The 2,636-nt window shown below is 39.8% G+C and overlaps 1 pseudogene across 1 annotated transcript; it reads left to right on the top strand.

Annotated features, from left to right (window-relative positions):
* The first annotated feature begins 1,796 nt into the window (after nt 1-1,796).
* On the top strand, nt 1,797-2,264 carry LOC308359000 (large ribosomal subunit protein uL23-like; annotated as a pseudogene). The gene has a single exon. The product of its transcript is annotated as a large ribosomal subunit protein uL23-like (transcript).
* Nucleotides 2,265-2,636: the final 372 nt, after the last annotated feature.

The following is a 2,636-nucleotide window of genomic DNA, read 5'->3' as shown; positions in this document are numbered from 1 at the left end:
GACCCCAGATTCTTGGATTCTGAAACAGCATATCAGTAACAGGACCATGAATCTGCCATAAGTACTTAAAGTAATTGTTAGGTCTGCTTTTATTATTTTTTTTAAAGATTTTATTCATTTATTTGACAGAGAGAGATCACAAGTAGGCAGAGAGGCAGGCAGAGAGAGAGGAGGAAGCAGGCTCCCCGCCAAGCAGAGAGCCCGATGTGGGGCTCGATCCCAGGACCCTGAGATCATGACCTGAGCCGAAGGCAGAGGCTTAACCCACTGAGCCACCCAGGCGCCCCTAGGTCTGCTTTTAGACACACTAGTGTTTTTATCCCAAATAAACAGATGTCTTCCAACTTTCTTCACATTATCAAGATATTTTAAAAATGAGTACTAGTTATGTTCTAGTAACCAAGAAGAAGAAGAAAAGAAACAACTAGTATTTGTATTATAGATAAATGATTCATTTTAATGACAGATATCCACAGTATGAAGTAAGTTTTATCAATGATCTATCTAGAATGAAAAGTTACTGAAGAAAAAAGTTACAGTGTCCTCTGAAGGGACAGTGCAGGATTCCAAAAAAAATGTGTCCATTGTTCTTCTGGGGTATCACAAGATTATTCTCTACACCTTGCCCAGATCCCACTGTTAAGCATATACCCCTTTTCTAATGGCCTACTGGTTCATCAAGGGATGGACATCTGTTCGGACTTCAGTAGTCCTAGAGAATGTAAGACAAAAAACATTACTGAATTTATTTTGATCTTGTATTCCAGTGGATATAGAAGGCCTGCCAAATTTGGAGATCAAATCAAGTCAACACCGAAGGACAAATAATCCAATTAGGAACTCGGCAGAAGACATGAACAGACATTTCTCCAAGGAAGACATAAAAATGGCCAACAAACACATGAAAAAAATGCTCAGCATCACTCGGCATCAGGTAAATACAAATCAAAACCACAGTGAAATACCACCTTACACCAGTCAGAATGGTTAAAATTAACAACTCAGGAAACGACAGATGTTGGTGAGGATACGGAGAAAGGAGAACCCTCTCTCACTGTTGGTGGGAATGCAAACTGGTACAGCCACTCTGAAAATGGTATGGAAGTTCCTCAAAAATTTGAAAATAGAGCTACCCTATGACCTAGCAATTGCACTACTAGGTATTTACCCCAAGGATATAAGTGTAGCAGTCCGATGTTTACAGCAGCAATGTCCACAATAGACACACTATGGAGAGAGTTCAGATGTCTATTGACAGATGAAGGGATAAAGAAGATATGGGGTGTGTGTGTGTGCGTGTGTATGTATATATATATATAAAAAATATATATACATAGTATATATATATAATGGAATATTACTCAGCCATCAAAAAAAGAAATCCTACCATTTGCAACAAGATGGATGGAACTAGATGGTATCATGTTAAGTGAAGTAAGTCAATCAGAGAAAGACAGTTATCTTATGATCTCATGTATATGTGGAATTTAAGAAACAAAACAGAGGATCATAGGGGAAGGGAGAGAAAAATAAAACAAGATGAAATCAGAGAGGGAGACGAACCATAAGAGACTCTTAATCATAGGAAACAAACTGAGGGTTGCTGGAGGGGTAAGGAGTGGAGGGATGGGGTAACTGGGTGATGAACAGTAAGGAGGTCCCGTGATGTAATGAGCACTGGGTGTGATATAAGACTGATGAATCACTGAACCCTACCTCTGAAATTAATAATACACTCTATGTTAGTTAATTGAATTTAAATAAAAAATAAAATAAAAAGACTCCCTTTTACGAAGATGGTGCCGAAAGCTAAGAAGGAAGCCCCTGCCCCTCCCAAAGTTGAAGCCAAAGCAAAGGCTTTGAAGGCCAAGAAAGTGCCGCTAAAGCCATCCACAGTCACATAAAAAAGAAGATCTGCATGTCACCTACGTTCGGACAGCCCAAGACTTTGCGTCTCTGCAGGCAGCCCAAATACCCTCAGAAGAGCGCCCCCGGGAGAAAAGAGCTTGATCACTATGCCATCATCATGTTCCCCCAGACCACTGAGTCAGCCCTGAAGAAAACAAGACAACAACACACTTGTGTTCCTTGTGGATGTCAAGGCCAACAAACACCAGATCAAACAGGCTGTGAAGAAGCTCTACGACATTGAAGTGGCCAAGGTCAACACCTTGATCAAGCCTGACGGAGAGAAGGAGGCATATGTTCAACTGGCTCCTGACTATGATGGTTTGGATACTGCCAACCAATTTGGGATCATCTAAACTGAGTGCAGCTGGTTAAATCTAAATACAGTTTTTTTCATCATTAAAAAAATAATAAAATAAAATAATTTTTAAAAATGAGAAAAATGAGGCACAGGACCAGCTTGATGTCACTTAGTGTCCACCTTCTTCAAGGAAATCCAGGCTCTCATTTAATTCCCACAGTGATCCCAAGGTGTAGGAATTATTGTCCCCATTTTAGAAAAGGAAACTACGATTCAGAAAATAGCCTGCCTAAAGTCACCTAACTAGTAAGCGGCAGAAATGGAAATGCAGCTTTTGTATGTATGTATAAAGACAAAGCTATGCTATGTCAAATAGGTCACCTTATCTAAGAAACAAAAGTAAGCAAAGAAACAGACAAACAAGAAC

The sequence above is a fragment of the Martes martes genome (assembly GCF_963455335.1).
Source record: "Martes martes genome assembly, chromosome: 17".
In the NCBI taxonomy this organism is placed as follows: Eukaryota; Metazoa; Chordata; class Mammalia; order Carnivora; family Mustelidae; genus Martes; species Martes martes.
The sequence above is the reverse complement of the archived record's forward strand: the minus strand, read 5'-3'. Positions and strand labels throughout refer to the sequence as shown.